The sequence below is a fragment of the Leptonychotes weddellii genome, chromosome 5, assembly GCF_054177405.1.
Source record: "Leptonychotes weddellii isolate Sample4059 chromosome 5, ASM5417740v2, whole genome shotgun sequence".
NCBI classification, from domain to species: Eukaryota; Metazoa; Chordata; class Mammalia; order Carnivora; family Phocidae; genus Leptonychotes; species Leptonychotes weddellii.
The window spans coordinates 138,773,763-138,797,031 of NC_138373.1; positions in this window are offsets into that span (position 1 = coordinate 138,773,763).

The window sequence follows — 23,269 nt, forward strand, 5'->3', positions numbered from 1 at the left end:
GAAAGCATCCTGCTCTGTCTAGTGGATAAAACAAGTGACTATTTGCTGCTCTTACATTTCCTTCTGATAAGCTGAAGAAGAGCGATAGGGAGAAAAAAGAGATAAATAGGACAGGGGGACAAATGAAGAATTGAGAGTCTATCCTATAAGCTTAATATAACCTTCCTTAAGAATTTTCTGGAGCCTTGTATTAAAACTTAAAACTATATTTTTCCAAATTTAAATTTAAAATAATATTTTCCCCCAGCATAGGGGACATACAGGAGAAGCTAAATGCATGTTTATCGCACCAGTAAAATAATTTTAAATGTTAGCTAGAATGCAGCCTTAATTAGCAGGTAGATTACCATCTGTACAGGGTGAGGCAACCTGTGGTGGTTATTGTGGCCAGCACTGACTGAGTGCCTGCTGCGTGCCAAACTTTTGTGTGGGTTGTCTCATTTCCTCCCCAAAACAGATGTATAAAAGAGGGTGTTTACCATCATCCCCATTTTACACATTAGGAAACTAACATAGATGTACAGGAGTTAAATAAATTTCCATGTGGGCCTAGGATTTGAACCCAAGCAGTACAGTTGATTCTAGAGTCCACATAACCTCTCTACTACTCTACCAGTGACGGCCCCATCTACCCAGTACCGTCACATAAGACGAGGAAGACCTGGGAGTGAAGGCACCACCCAGAAAGAAGTGCTGGTCCTGGGTAGGGTTGGCAGACTTCGCAGGTCAAATACAGGATGCCCAGTTCCATTTGAGTTTCAGCCAAACAACAATTAATATTTTAGTCTAAGTAGGTCTCATGTAATATTTGGAATATACTAGAAAATTATTATTAATCTGAAAATCAAATTGAAGTCGGTGTCCTCTATTTTATTGTACAACCCTTTCCCTGGGAGACATGGGGGCTCTTGAAGAGAGGATCCATTCCATAAATCTTGGCCAGTCTGGGATCCCAAAAAGAGGACCTGAATTCCTCTTTCCCGCTTACCATGCACTCTCAAGCTCCTACCCAAAGCTACTTGCTTATCCAAACCACTGAAATCTAAAATGCCTTAGGGACTTACAGGGAGTGTAGGTGACTGAGCATGAGGGAGGAATAGGTAATTGTAGAGAAACCCTCCTTATACAAAAGAGCCAATGTGTTTGTGGTAGGAGTTCAGGAGCAATTTCTACCCATATAGTAAGAAGAATTGTAGGCCTGAACCCTCTGGCTGCCTGTGGCTCAGAGATGTGTTTTCTTTGGCTCAGTGATGATGGCTGGGGCCCTGCCCTTTGTCCACTAAAGTCTTCACCTGTCTTTTTTTTGTACTTAGCTCCTGACCTTCTCCACTCATTTGTGTTATCTATCTGCACCCTCTTCCTAGCCATTTGAGTTGATAACTACTTTTAGGCAGACTCATCCCCAGAAGATAGCCAGAATTTAGAATTTAATTTTAATTCTAAAACTGCACTGGGTTAGATGTCATAATTTAAGCAAATGCATGCAGGTTTTAATACAATTTATGCAAATTCCTAATGATCCTCCTAGTTCAGATGCACAACAATGGCCATCAGTAAAATCCTGGTGAAGCCCACAGGTAGAGAATGTGTGTAATTGAGCGCTGGATTGAGTCGGGGTTCTCTGAGCCTTCAAAGAACAAATGGTATAAATGTTAATAGGGACTAACATGAAGAGGAAGCCCTAGGGGCTGGACTGGAACATCTTTGGTTTCGAAGCAGTGGGCACTTAATGTTTGATTTATAAACAACCCAGAACCAGATGTAGGAATATCCGTTTTCCATGAATATGATGTATCCTGCTTATGAGAATCTCTTTCTCTGAAGAAATAAAGAGGAGATCTGCCAACCGTTTAAATGAAGACAAATGGGCCTTTTACTTTCATCTTGCCTGCTTTGGTGTAAGCCAGATTATGAATTACGAAGACATCAACCTTACAGATGGCTCTACATTCTGAAGAGGATCATATTGCATATTCCTGATTGAGATCTGCTCCATGGTAGCAAAAGGTGGTTTAGGGTTTTAAGAAATGATGTTAACAAATCACGTTCACAATTGCATTAGGCAATTTTATTTTTTTCTTTTTGACCTCATTGTTATCTCGACACTGTTTATGAGTACTAGTGGATGAAATAAAGCGATAATCATGGGAGTGATTGGAAAACTGTACTATGTGAAAAGGCATTGATGGAGAACACTTAAACCGCCCTTGTCTTTGCTCAAAACCCAACTTCTGATTTATAAGTGGACAAACAAAAAGCAGCCTTTGGACCAGGGAGAAAAATGTATCTCGGATTACTTTCCTGTGTCTAGCCTTGAGCGAGATCAGGGATGAGGGGCCATAGGAGGTGCTGGATAAGAGAGTATAAATACCAAATCCTGTCATGTATTTAAATCTGGCTGGTGACTATTTATTTTCATGTTCCTTTTATCCTCACCCAAACCATTAGGTAATCAAGTTTAGACTATTCACATATGCATTTTCAATATTTATCTTCAGGCCATTTAAACCAAGGTGCATTTCTGTGATTAAAAGTGGCACAATAAGGAGAGTTATGAAAAATGACTATAAAAGAAGAAAATTGGAGAGATAAGCTAAATAAATGAAACCAATTAGAAAACAGGCTTCGTGGAGAGATGAAAATACATGTAATTTTGTGCAAGAAGTAGATAATGTTAGTTAAAGGTTTATAAAGCGGTCGGGGGAAATGAGTCAACCATTTAAATGTGAGGCAGAGATGAACCAGAAATCAGTGGAGTTGATGGAGTGGGGAGATAAATTATTCGAGATTCAAGCTTTTAAAGAGGGTTTCAATCGTGTTTTGAGACAGGATGTCGGAAGACCAACATGGGTGAATCTCAGACATCAAGATGGGAGGTAATGAATAAACTTGAGGTGCCTGGATGAAGGAAAGAAACAGAATGATTTTGAAAGGATGAAGTGTGAGTAGTAATGAATAACATAGTGAGACTAAAATATGAATATTCAACAGTAATGTATGATCATCAGATTAAATAGTTAAGAAATTATGTGACTATAATAGGAAATAAAAAAGACAGAGCAGATGGAAAATAAGGCATTTTCTATTTCTCTTTTAGGATTAAGAGTTCCGATTGCAAATGGAGGGGAATAAATGTCAAGATAAATAAAATTAATGTGCTTTTGGCAAATAAAGGAAGCCACTATCCAAGAGAGATGAAATTATGCTCCTACACACACACACACACACACACACACACACACACACACTATTCAGCAATTCTTGTTTCTTCCAGGAAGCAGTCCCTGAAAATTCTTACATATGTCCCAAATATTATTATATTTGGACCCTTGAAGAGGCACAATTTGTAGTGTTTTTTTGTTCCTTTAATTTGCGATTACTTTTGTGACTTGGATCAAAATATTTTCTCATTGCTACCATACGTTGTGTTTCATGTCTCCACCACTATTTTTCAAGGGTAAGGAACAGGGCCTGGATTTTGTTTGTCCTTTTACCCAGCCCCATAGCACCTGCCTGCAGTGCTTTTTGACTATTTTGTTGAATGTTACACAAAAAATTAGGTTTGCAAAGAGAGTCATGTTTTAGGAGAAAGAGACTAAAATTGAAAGGAAAAACTAGATTCAGAAATAAGTAATAGGGATTAAAAAAATAGAAAAATATTAACTGATGAGAGCTAATTCAAGCAAACGTCTGGCCACAGGGAGGTCACTATAACCATGATGGAGCAAAGATGTTTCAAGTTGAAAATGGAAAGTTAACTCAAGCATTATTTCACCTGACAAGGAGTACCCACATAGTTACACAAATGGATGTTTTTCTTTCTTTCTTTCTTTCCACTGGGCAGACAAAACGGATTACATAATTTTTGTAAAAAGGGTCCTCTTCCTGCTCTGCCAATAACAATGGAGGGTTTTGTACCTCACCAAGATTAATGTTTTAAGCCCCTGTGCCTGACCTTGAATTTGACCAGAGTTTCTCCCAAGTATTTTTCAAAGGCATTGAAAATTCCCATCTGCAGAGTAAAATGAATCTAACAGTCAAAACTGTGGAGAAGACCAGGCTGCTAGACCTCACCACCAGTGGAGTAGTCTACTGATGTGCCTTTTTTACATGAAAAAAGATCCGGTCTTTAATGGGAATCACAGCTATGAAGGCACAAAATTGATGGTGACTTGTTAATTTAGAGGTGGAAGCAAAAAAGAGGTAATACCATATGAAGGTATATTCAGGTAATTTATAGGGAGTCTGTCTAGAAGCCATAGACTCAGGTACTGTTTCATTAACTCCCCAGGGTCAGCTTGCTAACAGACCTGTTGGCAGAATGCAGAGATCTCTTTCCTTCTATGGAGCGACCTCTGGAATCAGGTCCCCATGGTAGGTCTCAATAAAGCCATCTTCCTGCTCTCAAGTGATCTCCCCACCCCCCCAACTGTGTGATGAAGGGAATCCATTTGCGGTTTTTCAGTGCAAAACAGATGAGAAATTCCTCTGTGAAACAGTAGTCGTCTGTATTATAGGGCATTAAGCATTCTTTATGACACCAGCAAGATTTAAGCAGAGCGTGGATCTTTTCTTTCCTGAAGTGCTAATGTGGCCCTTCCGGTAGTCAGAGCAGGAACTGTAGATATTGTTATACACTCTAAAGCTCCAAAATTTACTTTCAGCTGAGTTTCAACATGATTCAGGTCCTTTACTCCATCAGGTGGGGGCAGCAATTGTTTCAATCAATGCGACAGAGAAATGGTGAATTTATGAGCATGGCTTCCAGAAAAGAGAAAGCACATTTCATGGTGCCTGCTCAGGGCTTTGGTTTGTGGGGTAGGGATTTGAATGGTCTATTGCTTCATATAAATTGAAATTCTTTCTGGGTTTACCTCTAGTCTAGGTTTGAAAGGGTTAGGACATCTGTCTCCCCCCTCCCGCTGCCTTTTTTTTTTTTTTTTAATCTCTCTCTATTGGCATTGCAATCTTCTTTCCAATTTTTTTTCATATAAAAGAAGCCAGTTCTGTTGTCCTGTTCAGACCTCCTTTTTATTTTTCCCCTCCTCCGTCCTTCCCTCCTTCATTGCCTCCTCCAGCCTTTCTCTGGGCTAGGCAGTGTTGATAGTAGGGAGACAGAGCCAAAAGACTATGGGACTGTAAGGAGAAACACTCAAACCCACCACTATAGATGGAGACTTCAACACACCTTTTTCAGTAATTGGCAGAGAAAAAAAGAAACCTCAGGGACTCAGGCTTGTAGGAGTTAGAGATGTGCATCATCCATTGTGGGACAGGTGGTAAGTGCTCTCTCCCTGTGCTCTGGGGAGAGAATGACCAAGAGAGTCTGGGCTTCTGAGCTAGGCTAGGAGCTCCCCGGGGCTCACAGTAGCTAGTAGACACTGAAGGACAGTAAGTATTGGGTGATGATGGAAAGATGGATGAAGGAATGAGTGGAGAAAGAAAGAAGGAAGAATTAAGTGAGAGCGTTTTCATCTTGACGCATAAGTGAGTTAATAGCCAAGTGTAGGAGAGTACCATATTGGGTAGGAGAGGTCAGCTGCTTCAGAGGGGAAGGCAGGAGACACAGTTTTAAAGTTTTGGTGATTTATAGATATATTTTAGGTTTATATATTTATATATATTATGGACTAGGTGTTTATACCATTTAACCCTCAATTCTTGTTGAGTGGTCTTTGTAGATTCTCAAAGAAAAAAAGTATTGTTGGAATGAATACAGCTGATGGGGACCATTGGAGGATTTGAATTAAGGGGATGAAATGATGAAATCCGTATCTTAGAAAGGTGACCCTGGAGGCAGTGTGAGGTGTGGCTTTGCGGCTTTCGAGCACGGATTAGAGGAGTTGGGGTTATGGCCCCCACTTAAAGAGGGAGAAAGTATGTGGTGACAGAGAGAGAGAGAGAGAATGGAAAAATCAGCATGCCTTGCTCTGTTCTTGGATATTTGTACACTGCTCCACAATGTATTTTGTACAGTGTCATGGACACAACTGTTTAGGAAAGCATTTAAGAAACATTGGATTGGAGGTTGGAGAAGTCGAGACAGCAAGACAGCAAGACAGCAAGACATCTGCAATCGAATTAATAATGAAGGCCTGGACAAGGCAGCTGCTTACGCAGCAAGGAACTAGGTTGGGTTCATTTTCTGCCTTATCGTATCTATTCCTGTGTTGAATTTTGCAGGACCCTAAGTGAGGGAGGAAAGTTGGAAGGAGCCTCTACATTTGAAGTCAGGGAACTTCTGACTTCAGTCTTCCCTTTGCAACAAAGCTGGGGTGTCTCTTCTCATCCTAAGGCACTTAATTTGTTTTAGAAAAAGAAATCTCAAAAAATGTATGTTAAAAATATTGCTACTGAGTTCCACTCCAGTGTTTAAATGACCAGATTCAGAGGCATTTTGGAGCAGGAGACATGGCTGGGCTAGAAGGATCAGGATACTCAGGTGAAGGCTGACTTTTTTTCTGAGGGCTGCCGTCACAAATTTCTACCAACTGGTTGCTTAGAACAACAGACATTGATTCTCTCACAGTCCTGGAGGCCAGAAGTCTGAAATCAAGGTGTTGACAGGGCTGCGTTCCTTCCGAAGGCTCTGGGGGAGAAGCTGCTCCTTCCTCTTCCAGCTTCTGGTGGCTGTTGACATTCTCTGACTTGTGGCCACATTACTTCCAATTCTGCCTGCGTCTTCATGTCGCCTTCACGTCTGACCCTGTCTTCCCCTCTGGTTGTCTCTTATAATGACACTTGTCATTGGATTTAGGGCCCACCCAGATGTTCCAGGATGGTTTCCTCATTTCAAGATCCTGAACGTAATTACACCTGCAAAGACCCTTTGTCCAAATAAGGTAACATTCACAGGTTCTGGGGAGTAGGACACAAATGTGTCTTTCGGGGAGCTACCACTCAGCTCTACAGGGGAGTGCACTTTGGCCAATATTTGTATGTGACATCTGAACAGAAAAGACCTGGCCTGTGTGTCTGGTGTGGAGTGAATGCTTGTGTTCTCCCAGAATTCATAGGCTGACACTGTAATCTCTGGTGTGTTGGTATTCGGAGATGGGGCCTTTGGGAGGTAGTCATCAGGGTGAAGCTCTCATGGTGGGATTAATGCCCTGATAAAAAGAGACCCGAAAGTGCATGTCCCTCCACCCCACCCCTGTAACATGAGGATACAATAAGAAGGCAGTCATCTGCAGACCAGGAAGGGGGCCTCCACCACACACTGGAACTGCCAAGGCCTTGATCTTGGCACCTCCCAGCCTCCAGAACTGTGGAGAAATAAATGTTTGTTGTTTAAACCACCCAGCCTATGATATTCCGTTACAGTAGCCTGAGCTGACTGAGATAGCAGCCAAGCTTACACAAAGTGGGAAAGGATTTATTCCACGGATGATGCTGAGCATTGGTGCTGAGGCAAGTGGTGGAATGCTGAGCCATGAGGCTGAGATTCAAAGTGGAGGTTTTGTTGTTGTTTTTTTTTTTTCCTTTGTTATTGTGAAAAAAGAGAATGGGGCATATATTTTCCTATGGCACTATTCTGGGAAAATAACCCCAAATATGTAATGCAAAATTTGTTAAGGAAGGGACGCCTACATGGATAATTTGGGGCAATTGCCCAGCCTCTCAGAGTCTCAAAATCCTCTTCTGGAAAATAAGTGAGTTAAAGTGGGTTATTCTAAGTTCCTTTCCACTCTTACAATCATTTTCTTCCATAAGAATGTTCCAGCAGGTGCGTCGCTCCCCAGCCCCCTTTCCTTTCCTCTTGCTTTGCTAAGTGCGTGTACTTTGTACTTGATCACGAGATGGCCTTTGCTGGTGTGCAGGGAAGCTAAACCCCAGAGCAGCCTGTTTCTCTTCCAGTGAATGGGTCTCTGGAGAGCTCCAGAATGGAAGCTACCTCCTTAAGCAAATTAAAAGTTTTATTGGCAGAATATAACTTGATAACGTACGTATACATTATCATTATAAGTTAGTGAAAAAGAAGATCCAATTTGCACCAGCAACAGAAGAGTAGACGGACGTTTGCGTGTGAAGCAACATAACACGACCCTGTGGAATTGTTAGGTGTTCGGTAATTGCTTGTTGAATTTGAATGCAGAGGTCTAGGAAAATCATCCCCAGTCTCTATGTTGGAAGGAAAGCTCTGGAGTGTGAGCCTTGTCACTGGCTTGCCCTCGTCTTCTTCCACTTCAGAGTTGGAAACCCAGGGTTGTTCTTGCCCCTGTGTTCAAAAAGCCGCTTCAGCCTCAAGAACTCCCGCCTTGTTAGGACAGGGCTCTGTTCCCTTCCTGTCAGGTCAGTGTCGGGAGCCCCTGGCGCTATATTCACTTCGGACTCCCGGATTCAAACAGCCCGAAGCCACTAGCAGCTTTGGCGCTAAATGGCCTCAGGCAGTTTTGACGCTTTGAGCCTCTGAAGCCTGGCACCTCTGGGTTTGTGGCTTCAGTGCTGCCAAACTCCGGTGCTGCTGCATGAGCCCTCGAGGCATCAGACCTTCAATTAGATGCTTATCCTAACACCTAGCAAACACCCTTTTGTGGGACTACCTTCAAGCCTGTCAAAAGCACCTCTCTCCCTGCCAGGCACTAGCCTTCCGCTTTTGCTTCTTCCAAGATAGAAGGGGATGGGGGGGAGCAGAAAAGTAGAGCCAACTCTTATGTGCTAATCTGCAAGATCTGGCCCAACTCTGGGGTACACCCTTCCCCCCCGGCGGCTCAGAGGCCGCCCCAGTTACTATGGCCACCCGGCCTTCATTAATATTGAATAGGGAGTCTGCTTGTTCTGATTCCGCCACTTTGTGTCCATTTTAGCACAACTTCAGTCTGTCTTCTGTGGCTATGAAACCTGTTTCATTTATTTATTAGAAGATTTATTTATTTATTTTAGAGAGAGAGAGGGAGAGGGGGAGGGGCAGAAGGAGAAGGAGAGACTCTCAAGCAGACTCCTCGCTGAGCCCAGAGCCCGATGCAGGGCTCAGTCTCACCACCCTGAGATCATGACCTGAGCCGACATCAAGAGTCAGAAGCTTGACTGACTGAGTCCCCCCACCCCCAGGTGCCCCATTAAACCTGTTTGTCTGTTTGTTTGTTTTTTAAAGAAGCTAAAATTTTGGACATAGGAAGTCTTTAATAAGTATTTGATGAATGAATGGATGAATTTGAAATGCCTTTTGTCTCTAACAACATAAGATAGTTTTAAACAAACTCAGTAGGATGGATTCCTCTGGAGAATGAGGTAAATATTCAAGAAAATCTGTATGAGATTGGGACACTTAATCTTTCGTCATGCAAAATTTACTCTTTTCATGAAATGGGTCTGTGCTATTATGATATGATTCTACACTATATTAGGCTATAGATATTTAACCATAGCAAACATTACTTTTGTACTAGTCTTTAGTCCAATAGATGTTTTTGCCCAATCTAAAAATGTGAACTTGCTATCACCCTCCAAAGACGTTGCCTTTCACTTCATTGCTCACATACATTTTTATGTGGCTTCTAACTGCTCCAGAAATGCCCCTGAACCTAGCTAAATTCCTCTGCTCTTGGTACACAAAAATCCTACATATATTTCCATCATAAAATATTAAATCTGAGTGTGAGTTTGCCTCCCTCCCTAAATTGTAGACTCTTTTGGTTCTAGGGTGTACTCATTCTTGTTTTCCCAGTTCTTGGTAGCATTGTTAAACTGAACTTATTCTCAGTTTTATTTCTCCCTCCCCTCCCCATGGGGGGCATTCCTACGCTTATTCTTCAGCTTCTACAGTGGGTCTTTGGGCTGCAGATCAGCTGTGTACTTGCTGTTTGCTTTGGAGAATGGATGTCAGTGAGGGCTTGGGTTAGAAAATGAGGTCAGGTGACCAGTCTGTTTAAGAAAGAGTTAAAACCTCCAGCATTAGCTGTAAACATCCAGCTAGGGAAGGGTTCCTGGAGCTCACAAGCTCTCCCTCTTATGAGGATTTCTTCTGATAAAAGCAGCAGACAAACTATCCCCCCAAAAAAGCAACATTCACCTCCAAATCACAAGCCTTTCTTGGAATGCATACTTGTTTGTTTAGTTGACATATATTTATGATGCCTACTATGTGCCAGAGTCTTTCAGATCTAATGGCCTAGAAACCAGCGGATTCATTAGAAGTAGGCAGCCAGTTGAATTGATATCTGCATTGCAGGAAAATATTACAAAAGGAGCTTAAAATCCCCATCTTGGGGAGTCCTAACATTTTACCATTTTAATATGGCTTCTTGGTGTTGAAAACTAAAATCAAAATGTTATGACTTCTTCAACAACCGGATACCTCCCATCCTCCAAAGAGATTCATTCCTTTTTCTGTCCCAGAGGATGATTTAAAAAGTTAAAAAGCAGAAACTAACTTTTTATGGGTTCATCATAATTTCCCCATTCTTATTGTTAAGCTGTAGTTTTCAGAAAACAGTCTGTTCTATTCCCCACTCCCATTTAAATATTCAAGTTTCTGGGCTTTGGTAAGAATTTCTTATTCATATTAAATATTTTTGATATTTTATCTTTTATGTGACTTTTAATCTTTATAATTTTGTTGCAGGAAGATTTATTGACAAAGGAAAGTGGTGTTGATTATCCCATGGAGGCTCCATTTTGGTTTTGTTTTTAATTTAACTGATTTCCAGAACTTTCTAAAGATATATTTATGAATAGTGGTTTTCTTTTTAAAGCTACCTGAACTCTGGTTTAAAGGTGAGAAGACTTGACTTTAAGCCCTAACTTGGCCACTTTCTAGCAAGACAGCAGAGCACATCACCATTGTCAGAGTTGGCAACGTGGGCATCACGTTGGAAACACCATTCTGCTTTCTCTCCTGTTCCCCACCTTTTTGCTCCATAGTCTACTCCAACCCCTATCAGTGATTCTGATTGCCAAAGACTTTTCACTTAGAGAATCCATCTTTTTCAGAAGACAGTTGGAATTGGTAGAGCCAGAAATCTTACTATTGCTTTGCTGTTATTCTAATGACTAGCTGGTGTGACAGTGGGCCAATTTGTCAACTCATCTTTAAAATGGAATAAGCTTATCTCTAAAGATATCTCTGACCTTAAAAATTTTTTTTAAAGATTTTTATTTATTTATTTGGCAGAGAGAGAGAGAGAGCACAAGTAGGCAGAGTGGCAGGCAGAGGGAGAGGGAGAAGCAGGCTCTCTGCTGAGCAGGGAGCCCGAAGTGGGGACTCGATCCCAGGACCCTGGGATCATGACCTGAGCCGAAAGCAGATGCTTGCTTATCCAACTGAGTCACCCAGGCACCCCTTGACCCTAAAATTTAATAATATTCTTTACCTTTTGGGAAAAAAACGTACTGGTCATTTGAATATACCTTAGATAGTCAAGGTAGGGTCAAATTCACTTTCCTTAGTGGTAGTTTTGTATCTTCTTCATGCACTACTCTCCTTGAATCTTTAAGAGACTTTCCAATTCAGTCTTTCATTTATTTGTTTATTCATCAATCATTTCCTTAGCACGTGCTGGGTGTCAGAGTCTCTGTAGCAGACATAGGTTATAAAGATAGATAAAGTATTGTTTCTACTGCTGAGACATCTACTAGAAGAGGTAGCCAGGTAAACACTGTACTAGAGCAACATATGTAGAGATGTGAAAAGAAGTGAATATGCACTTCTGGAGCTTACCCTTTTCTTACGGGGAGGTTGGGCATTTATGAACTTTTTTTGCCCTTCATTTCCCCTGTCTCTGCCTCACTACACGCAAACACACAAATGCACACACACATTGCAGTGCCACTTAAAATATACAAGGGCCCATGATGTACAGAGGGCTTTGATTTCAAAAGTACGTAGTGAGAGAGGTGTAGTTTATTCTATCAAGTAGTTGATATCACGTAAAGGGAGAGAAGATCGGTTTATAACTGCACTGTAAAGTAAAATGAGATATGTGTCATCAGTAAGGCCTAAAAACACTGCTGAAGGGGTTCCTAAGATGGAGAAAGCACTACCAATTTAGAGCATCAGGAAAGGCTTGATGGAGAAGCTGACATTTCAGACAGATTTTCAACATGGCTGAGAAATTTCAATTAAATTTTGGGTGTCTTGTAACTATTGACTTTCTAAGTGAAATTCTCAATGTGGAGTAAAATTACTTCATATTTCTCCTTTGGAAATGGTACCTTTCTATTTCTGCTTAAATGTGTTTAAAATATCTGATGTGGGACGCCTGGGTGGCTCAGTCAATTAAGCGTCTGCCTTCGGCTCAGGTCATGATCCCAGGGTCCTGGGATCGAGTCCCGCATCAGGCTCTCTGCTCAGTGGGGAGCCTGCTTCTCGCTCTGCTCCCCCTCCTGTTCGTGCTTCCTCTCCCTCCCTCTCTCTTTCTCTCTCAAATAAATAAATAAAATCTTAAAAAAAAAATATCTGATGTGAGTTAGCAGTTCTGGCTAAATGAAACCCTTCTAGCCGACTCGCCAGTTTTGCCTGGGTACTTCCACTCCTACCAACTACTTTGTACGTTTACTAAGAGACACTTGTATTTGTTCCCAAATGGGGTATGATTTATTTAAACATTGTATAAAACTGATGAAATACGAGAGCAAGAGAGAGAAGACAGGAGTTGTTATTTTTATAAAAATTAAACTGCTTTAGAAAGGCTAAAGAAAGGTGAGTCACTAAAGAATAGCTATTAAATTGGGAGCAGATAAAAAAAGGTAAAATTGTGGGAAAAAGTAATAAAAGAAATTCCATTCAGCAGACCCACACTTGAAAAAAAAAGGCTTGACTTTACATAAAAATTTGATTAAAATAAAACTTTGGAGTTGAATATATATCATTTTTATGATCCCCTGCATCAATTCATCTTTTCAATTGAATTTTGCAAATTGCATTGTGTAATAAGGTCTCTACTAATTCTACCCTCATTTTGAGTCCTGCAGACTTTATCAGAGCCTTCAGTAGAATATTGCAGGAGTTCTGCAGCAGTTCATTGGTTTGAGCAATAGTTCTCATATATACATTTATCATCAAGCATAAACTCCAGGTCTCACAAAGCCAAAAGAGCCATGAGGCCAACACTGTGAATTCTGATAAAAGAAAAAGAGAAAAACAGAGACTCTGAGTTCCCATTCCATTTATTTTCTTCTCATTCTACCTCTTCTCCCTGGGCACTCCCTTCCACTTCGACTTTTTTCCTACATGCTAACTCCCAAATCTGTATTTTCTGCCCCAAGTTCTTTGCATCTTTCTTACTGACAATTGTACATCCTTTATCTAGTTTCATAAAGCCTGTGGCTGTTAATGATGACACTTTTTAACTATATTATAATAGTTTCCTAACTATTTCTGCTGGTGTATGTTTATGTCCCTCTCCACCTCCCAAAACAGAATCTCCAAATATGAATATAGCCGATGAACATGACCTACATAGAGAAAATGTACATTGTGGGAAAACGAACCAAAACAAAACATCTTACAGAACACTTCCTGCTGGTCATGTTTTTGAACAAAGATAATAAGGCACAAATGAGAGTGCTGATCAGATTTTGTGTCATTCTCCTATCATTAGAGATTTAAATGTATTATAATGGCAACCCTTGCTAGGTGCCAGTGTTTGCTGATACCAGTATTTTTCTATCTTAGCTGTGGGATTTTTTTTTCCACTTAATAGCCTACTAATGAATAATGAATTATTTTCTTACTAGATTTTAATATGCAACCTACTTTATAAGTTCAAAAATGTATTTTCCATACAAAACTACCTAGAAATCATTATCAAAATATATCTGATAAAAATACTTACATTTTCTCCCCCAAAATGTTTCTTTGGAAAGTAAGCATGTGTCTTAACTCTGCATAACTTCAATGTCAGTGAATATGGTGCTCACCTCTCTTGTGGGTTATGGGGTCTTTGAGGTCAAGCCTGTCAGTATGTTTGCAGGCGGACCCCAGAATATCTCCTTTTCAACTCTTGTTCACACTCCAACCCCTGTGTCTTACGGCCAAGTGGGAGCACTGTTGTACAGTCCACCACCATCTGGTGGAAAGTCACTGAAATGTAGACCCATAGTCTTGGATAAATAACTTTTGAACAATATACTTGGCCATTTTGACCAGGCTTCAGAGAGATATAGAAGCCATAGTGATGCTCTTCTCTTCCATTTTGCTGTTGAACAAACATGGAGTAGCTAAATCAGAGCCTGAGATGTGGATATAATTTACTCCTATTGGTTCAGTTTCTCACTAACAGCAAAAGGCGGAGTTAATGGCCACACACATCCGTCTCACATTTGAGGCAAATTTCTGTCGCAGTCTGTCCCCACTTTTCCCTCTGCCTTGCACTTTGCCAGTCTGAGATGTCTTTGATCATAGTAATACTTTTAAACTGCGGTTGTTTATAGAGGACATTGTATTTGCGAGACTAGCTGGCCAGAAGATTAGTGATTTTCAAAGTAATATTACTCTTGGCTGAACACAGCGTTTTGGTTTTCTCAGTATTACTCTTCCTGGCTGCTTTTTGTCACTTGTCTAGCAGTCCCACATCCTTAATTTTCTTGCCCTAGAACCAAGTCTTGACTGCTCGGCTACCATTTACCCTTTCCTTTTCATTGCTACTTTTTTCCTGGTCCCTCTAAGTGTGCCGGTTTCTAATTTGCGTATTGCAATTTTTTCTTTCACCCATTTTTCCCATCTCATTTTGCTGCTTCTTGAGTTTGTTTGTTTTTTAAGAAGACTCCACACCCAACATGGAGCTCTAACAACCCCGGGATCAAGACTCACATGTCTACCAATGGAGCCAGTCAGGTGCCCCTCTTCTTGAGTTCTCTTGTCTCATACATTTCTGCAGGAATCCAAAGGCAAAACAATCTATTTACAACCTGGAGAAAGATTGTTAACCGAAATTCCTCCAAGGGCCAGATGCACACAGTAATGCGTCACGCAAGTGGCTCAGAGGCTGAAGTGAGAGGCTGAAAACAACCTGCCCAGGTGGATGTTGTCTTGCTAGAATAGGGGTTTAGGGGTGCCAGGCTACCCAATGTTTTAGCAGAAGATAGTAATCCAACATTTTAAGATAGTAATCCAGCTTCCTGGCTTCAAATCAGGAAGCCCATTGTTGCTGCATACCGAATCTGTATTTTCCACAGGCCAGTAAAGCTCACACTTTGGTCTCCCATCTGCCTTGATGTCTCCATCTCTTCTGTCTCTTAATTTGTTCAAAACTCTAGCAGAGTGTAGGGTATTTTCTTATCTCAGACATCAATCTTTAGATTCTTTGATATTAAATATGCTCTAATTTCAAAACTGTTCAGGAGTAATCTTTCTTTCTGTGCTTCCCTGGAAGCATATGTCCTACCCTTCCTTCTGTGTCCCAGGGATGGGCCAACTCAACTGTATTCTAGAAAGTGGATGCTGGAGAGTTTTGTTTTGCTCTCAGGACCTACAGTCAGTGTTTGTTTTTTTGATTTTTTGTTTTTGTTTTTTTTTAAAGGTAATCCTTTTTTTAAAGATTTTATTTATTTATGTGACAGAGAGAGAGAGCGCAAGCAGGGCGAGCAGCAGAGGGAGAAGCAGGCCCCTCCCATGCTGAACAGGGAGCCCAATGTGGGGCTCCATCCCAGGACTCTGGGATCATGACCTGAGCCAAAGGCAGATGCTTAACCGACTGAGCCACCCAGGTGCCCCAGTGTTTGTTTTTTAATACCCTCCCAAGATCTTTCCTATGTGGGCATCATATTTGGGTTTATATTCTCTTATTATTCTGTAATTGTTAGCTCTCTTATTATTTTCTTCCTCCCTCCCAGTAATTTCATAGGCTTGAGCTTTCATATTTTATCTCTTCTGATGTCAGATCAGAAAGTAGGACCAATATTTTTCTTCTTCTCATCAAGTGTCATCAAACATCATCACATGTTTGTTTCAGAAACATTTGTTTTCTTCCACGTCTTTTCATCATGCCCATATTCAGGGGAAAAGACAGAGGGAAGGGAGGCCAATGTATAATGTACCTCAGATCCTAATTATATTAATCAAAGCAAAGTTCTATTTAGTTGGATTCATTAGGTACTAAGAAGATCATCACCAGGACTTCAGCAATGAATTAAAAAAACAAAATGTAGGACTTTATAAAGAAGACCACAGCTTGGAACCATAGAAGAAAAATAATATTCTTATGTTGTTGTGATTTACCAAGGCTCAGCATGTGGCATTCATCACTGTCCACTGACCATATGTTAAGTCTCAGGATTGAAGATTTCACTATTGGATTTATAATTCTGTAGCAAATGGTCTTTACAGGAATGTGGTAGAGGTCCTTCCGAGGTCCACTCCGAATCTTCTGCCCCTCAGCCAACCTCTTCCGTTATAGCATATAGAATCCTTATCCATTTAAAGATAAATTCTACCCCCACCTTTGCCTCAAATGCTTTTTTCACCTACCCCTAATTAAAATATGTCTTTTCTGTGACAACATCTTTTCCTTATAAACTGCCTCCAGTCTAGGGTATCCTTTTCTCTATCTTGAGTCAGGTTTTTAGGAAGAAGAATCAGTCAACTATTATTCCCCACTGGTACTCCCAGATCTTTGTTTTGCCACTATTATTCAGCAAAAAAACCTTCCTCTTACAAATGGGTACAATCTTTTGGAGAAATCCCATCCACCTACAACACAGCAATCTTACCCAGAGACTTCAGTACCTAAGTTTCTTCTTTAACTAACTTCATGCAAGGGCCTCGTTGACAGCAACATCTGTGTTAATGGCTTCTAGCATCCTAGCATTGCTCATTTCCAACTCTGATGACTTGCCTTAATCTGGCCCTTGCTCCATCTACTAGCATTCCCTCTTTTTTGCTACTCACCCAGACCTTTTCTCTAACTCCAAGAAGTTTTTTTTTTTTTTCTGATTCATCCAAGCAATTGTCATGTCTTCTTTCTCTGAACACCCATAGTGCTTTGCTTCTCTCTTACTACATATGTACCTTATGTTAGAGTCACTCTTGTTCCTCTATCCCCAGTACCTTATCAAAGGTAGAATGAAGTAGAAGAAAAAGAGTCAGACTGGTCTGACTTCACATGCCAATAACTCTGCTGCTTACTGGCTTTGTGATCTTTGATAATCTACTCTAACTTTTTAAGCGTCAGTGATTTTGGTGTTTTCCTGAAAATTGGGAGCAGTAATACCTATATTTACAGGTTGGTTTTGAGGGCTAAATGGAAAAGTGCATGTTAAGCATCTAACATAATTTTTTTAAAGATTTATTTGAGAAAGAGAGAGTCTCAAGCAGACCCCCACTGAGTACTGAGCCTGATGTGGGACTCCATCTCACAACCCATGAGATTGTGACCTGAGCTGAAATCAAGAGTCAGATGTTTACCCAACTGGGCCACCCAGGCACCCCTGCACCTAACGTAATTTTTGTTAGACAACAATCCGAAACTACAAGGAAGTTATTATTACTAGAAACTAGAAGAAAGGACTTTTACTGATCTTCACCCCCATGCTTAGTGCCTTGCTCAATGGATATGATGGTTAATATTTATTGAATAGATATGTGAACAAGTGAATGGGGGAATGATTGAAAAAAAACACTTCCTGCTCATGAATTATTTTACTTCTTAATAAACATGAAAACCATTGTATTAGACACTGAGCAGGTACAAATCAAGTTATTAGTCTTGCCTTTGGTATTAGTTTCCCTTTGGCTGCTGTAACAAAGTACTACAGCCTGGATGGCTTAAACAACAGCAATTTATTGTCACAATTATAGAGGCAAGAAGTCTAAGATCAAGGTATTGACAAGGTTGATTCCTTCTGAGAGCCATGAGGAAAGGATCTGCTCCAGGCCTCTGGTGGTTTGCTGGCAATCGTTGGTGGTTTTGGCTTGTAGAAACATTATCTAATCTCCACCTTCATCATCACATGACATTCTTCTTGTGTCTCCCCATCATCTTCCCTCTGCACGTGTCTGTCTTGTGTCCCACTCCTCCCTTTTCTGTAATGACATGGTCATATTGGGTTAGGGCCTGCTCTAATAACCTCATCATAACGTGATCATCTGCCTACACCCTATCTCCAAATAAGGTCACATTCACAGATGGTGGGCAACTGGACTTCAGTATCCTTTGGGGGTGCACAATTCAACCCATAACAGCTTCTGATTTATAGAAGCTCTAATATAGGTGGGGATACAAGACCACATAAAAATAATTGATGAACATTATGAAGGAATATATATTTAATCATAAATGATGATTTCATGAATGACATAAACCCCTAAGTATTCTAAGATTTACTAAAAATGATTATTTGCAGGGTCAAGGTGAACTTCATGGAAAAGAGTGATTTGAAGGTGGGCTCTTTCCTTAAATAAATGCTATTTCTAAATAAATGTTATTTCTAAATAACCATATTTTCTATATATTGTTACTGGTTAACATTTTGAAATAGCTTCAGATTACTTGAGCTGATGAGACAGCTTGAACAATAGGATCAGGCTGTTAATGTGGCATACAATAAATGTGTGTTGCAAGAAAGAAGTTTCCAGGGAACAGGAATTGCTATGGTAACCTGATATATCATTAAAAATGTAATGAATAAATATCATCAGGGTCTCAGATTCACTGCACAGAAAAACTTCAAGACTAGGATAACCAAGTAGTTCTCATGCTGTTTGCTCAATGTTTTGTAAGCTAAATCAGAGTGATTGCCCATTAGCGAAAAAGTAGCAATAATATTCAGGTAATCCGAGACTCTTTCAATATCACCGTGGAGAGTGGAGAGTGTCTTTGGCCCCAGCTGACCAGAAGGTCTGGAGATAACTCCTGGAAGCTGTGCAGCCCGGTAGCACTTGAGCCAACAGGGGTGGGTAGAGCTTATAGTTTGCAGAACAAAGCCATTGGCCCTGTTTGGTCAGGGAAGTTGGGGCGTGAGCTGGCTGAGTTAAGACAACAAAGAGCTTTACCAGATTAGAGCTGCTTCTCCCACTGCTCCCAGGCAGGGAAATTAATTCCTAGCCCCACACAACAATGAATACAGCCTTCAGATACAGCCTTCAGCCTGTCTGAGCAAGAAACCTAACCAGAGTCCACGGGAAGGTGCTCAGCCCATTCATCAGCCTTACATACAGAGAGTACATCCCATGGCTTCCCCCATCTGCAGAACAAAACAAGTGGTTTCAGCTGATGTCGGGGAATTCAGTGCACACTCTGGCCTAATTGGGGTCCCCAGACAATGAGTTATATAGACCTGGGTCCTGTCCAAGCCAGCAGTCCCATCCAACTGTTGTCAGCCAGTGACACATGCCCCCATCCCTGTCCTCAGAGCTCCAACAATTGCCTTGCCCCAAAATGGACCATAATAGCCAGTTCTACCTGCCCATGGACATTACCAACAGACACATCCAGAAACGCACACTGAGATGACTGGTGAGGAACTATCTTTGCCATAGCAAACCTGCGAAGTCTGGAAGAGGAAACTGATTGCTCAGATGTGCAGATACTAATGTAAGGTACAGGGATCGCAGAAAATCAAGTAAATATGACACCACTAAAGGCAACTGATAAATCTCCAATAACTGATCCTGAAGAAATGGAGACCTATGAACTGTCGGACAAAGAATTCAGAATAATCCTCTTAAGGAAGTTCAGTGAACTACAAGAAAACACAGACAACTAAATAAAATTGGGAAAACAATGAGTGAACAAAACAAGAAGTTTGACAAGGAAATAGCAAACACCAAAACAAAACAAAACAAATTTTATAGTTGAAAAATATAACTGAAGAATCCAGTAGAGTTCTGTAGAGAGTTTCAAAAGCAGACTCAACCATGCATAAGAAAGCATCAGTCACCTGAAGGAAGGACATTGGAAAGTACCCAGTCAGAGGAGCAAAAAGAAAAAACGAATGAAAAAGAGTAAAGTAATTATAAGACCCCAAAAAAGGAAACAATATTCACATAATGGGAATTCCAGAAGAAGAACAGAAAGAGAAAGGGACAGAAGGTATATTGAAAGCAGTAATGGCTGAGAACTTCTTGAACCTGGGTAGAGAAATGGACATCCAGATCCATGAGATCCATGAGATCCAAAGGACCCCAAATAGGGCTACACTGAGCCCTATAATTAAATTGTCAAAAGTCAAAGAGAAAGAATTCTAAGAGTAGCAAGAGAAAAGAGAACCCATATAAGTACAAGGGAACCCCTGTAAGATTATTGGTGGATTTCTGAACAGAAACTTTTCAGGCCAGGAGAGAATGGGGTGATATATTCAAAATATTGAAAGAAAACTGCCAACCAAGAACTCAATACCTGGCAAAGCCATCCTTCAGAAATGAAGGAGGGATAAAGACTTTCCCAAACTAACAGAAGCTGAGGGAGTTCATTACACCAGAACTGCCTTACAAGAAAAGCTAAAAGGAATTCTTGGAGTGGAAGTAAAGGAACACTAATTAACATCATAAAAACAGAAAGGTAGTGTCAATCTAACTGATAATGATAACCTTGTAGTTATATTAGATTCCACAATATGGTAATAGTGGTGCATAATTCACTTTTACAACTCTAGTTTAAAAGTTAAAAACAAAAACCAAATGTAGTAAAAATAGCCATAACTATAATAATCTGTTATTAGTTATGCAATATAATAAACATGTAAATTTTAACAGCAATAACCTAACTCTTCCAAAAATTGAAGAGGGAAGGGTCCCAAACTCATTTTAGGAGTCCAGCATTATCCTGGGACAAAAATCAGAAAAGGACAGTACTAGAAAAGAAAACTACTGACCGACATCCCTGATGAATGTAGATGCAACAATTCTCAATAAAATACTATGAAACCAATTCAGCAGCACATTAAAAGGAACATACACCATAACCAAGGGAGATTTATCCCTGCAATGTAAGGATGGTTCAACATAATGTGGTATATCACATTACAAAATGAAAGAATCATATGATCATCTCAGTGGACACAGAAAAAGCATTTGACAAAATTCAGCATCCATGATAAAAAAAACATATCTCAACATAATAAACATATCTCAACATAATAAAGGCCATATATGATGAGCCCACAGCTAACATCATATCAATGATAAAAGATTAAAAGTTTTTCCTCTAAGATCAAGAAAAATACAAGATGCCCACTCTCACCATTCCTATTCAACATAGTACTAGAAGTCCTAGCTAGAACAATCAGGCAAAAAAAAAAAAAAGGAGAAGAAAAGAAAAGGAAAGAGAAAGAAAGAAAGAAAAAGAAAAGAAAAGAAAAGAAAGAAGAAAGTACCAGAATTGGAAAGGAAGAAGTAAAATTGTCTCTCTTTGCAGATGATATGATTTTATATAGAGAGAATCCTAAAGACTCAACCAAAAAACTTCAAGATATAACCAATGAATTTAGTAAAGTTGCAGGATAAAAAATTAACGTACAAAAATCAGTAGCATTTCTATGCACTAACAATTATTTTTCTAAAGAATCCAATTTATAATAACATCAAAAACAATAAAATACTTAGGAATACTTTTAACTATTTAAATAGTTGAAAAATATGATAACTGAACTGAAGAATCCAGTGGAGTTCTGTAGAGAGTTTCAAAAGAGTTTCTCTCTTCTTTCAAAAGAGTTTCTTTCTTCAATGTCTTATAGTTTTTAGAGATACTATAAGACATTGAAGACAGAAATAAAAGAAGATGCATGTTCATAAATTGGAATAATTAATATTGTTAAAATGTCAATGTTACCAAAAGCCATCTCTAGATTCAGTGCGAACCCTATCAAGATTCCAATGGCACTTTTTACAGAAATAAAAAAAAAAAATCACTCCTAAAGGGTATATGGAACCACAAAGACCCTGAATAGCCAGAGAAATCCTGAGAAAGAACAAAGCAGGAGAGATCACACTTCTGATTTCAAACCATACTTTAAACTGCAGTCATCAAAACAATATGTATTGGCATAAAAAAACAGACAAATAGACTGATGAAACAGAATTAAGAGACCAGAAGTACACCCAAGTATGTGTGGTCAAATAATATTTGACAAAGGAACCAAGAATGCTTAATGGAAAAAAGTCTCTTCAATAAATGATGCTGGGATAGGGGTGCCTGGGTGGCTCAGTCGTTAAGCGTCTGCCTTTGGCTCAGGTCATGATCCCAGCGTCCTGGGATCAAGCCCCGCATCGGGTTCCCTGCTCCGTGGGAAGCCTGCTTCTCCCTCTCCCTCTACCCCTGCTTGTGTTCCCTCTCTCACTGTGTCTCTCTCCGTCAAATAAATAAATAAAATCTTCAAAAAAAAAATGATTCTGGGATAATTGGTTATTTACATGTATAAGAACCAACCTGAACCCATATCTTATGCTATTCACAAAAATTAACTCAAGATGGATTAAAGACTTAAACATAAGACCTGAAACCATGAAACTTCTAGAAGAAAACATAGGAATAAAGCTCCTTGACATGGGTCTTGAGAATGATTTTTTGGGTATGACAACTAAAACACAAGCAGCAAAAGAAAAAATAAGCAAGTGGGACTACAACAAACTTAAAAGTTTCTGCACAACAAAAGAAACCATCAACAAAGTGAAAAGACAATCTGTGGAATGGAAAAAAATATTTTCAAACCATATATCTGATAAGGAGTTAACTTCCAAAATATATGAAGAACTTATACAACTCAATAGCAAAATAACTGGACAAAGGAAAAGAAGATACATGAAACGCCAGCAAGTACATGAAAAGATGCCCAACATTACCATCATTAGGAAAATGCAAATTATAACCACGAGGAGATTTCATCTTATACCTATAAGAATGACCATCACCAAAAAGACAAGAGATAATAAATGCTGGCATGGATGTAGAGGAAAGGGAACCATTGTGCACTGTTGCTGGGATTGCAAATTGGTGCAGCCACTGTGGAAAGCAATATGGAGGATCCTCAAAAAAAGTAAATGTAAAACTTCCATATGATCCAGCAATTTCACTTATGGGAATATATCCAAAGGAAATGAAAACACTAACTCCAAAAGCTCTTATGTTCATGGCAAAATTATTTACAACAGCCAAGACATGGAAACAACCTAAGACCATATATATATATATATATATATATATATATATATATATATATACACACACACACACCCTATGTGTATATTATTCAGCTGTTAAAAATGAGGAAATCCTACCATTTGCAATAACATGAATAAAACTTGAAGGCATTTTGGTAAGTGAATTAAGTTAGAAAGAGACAGATAATTACTATATGATCTCACTTATATGTGGAATCTAAAAAAGAAAAATAC